The following is a 355-nucleotide window of genomic DNA, read 5'->3' as shown; positions in this document are numbered from 1 at the left end:
TTGACATGTTGTGGGGTTGTTAACCAATGTCATAAAACAATATGTGTACTACTGTTTCATGAGAAACTATTTGTTCTGTAAACCTTCACCTGAAGTACAATAAAAAAAAGAAAAAAAGAAAAGCATACTTTAAACTATGCTGCATGCTTTCTTATTAAATAGAATTTTATACCTGTAACATGCTATTATACTGATTTGGACATAAGATATTTAATCATATGTCAATGGTATTAGTGTTCATTCACATAATATTGTCTTAAGCTTCATCAAAAGCATTGATGAGACAGTATTTCTAAAAACATTCTCCATTAGTTTTTCTAGGAAGTACTTCTAAGCCACTTGTCCTCATTATCCA

Source organism: Trichechus manatus, unplaced genomic scaffold, assembly GCF_000243295.1.
Source record: "Trichechus manatus latirostris isolate Lorelei unplaced genomic scaffold, TriManLat1.0 scaffold00256, whole genome shotgun sequence".
NCBI lineage: Eukaryota > Metazoa > Chordata > Mammalia > Sirenia > Trichechidae > Trichechus > Trichechus manatus.
The sequence above is the reverse complement of the archived record's forward strand: the minus strand, read 5'-3'. Positions refer to the sequence as shown.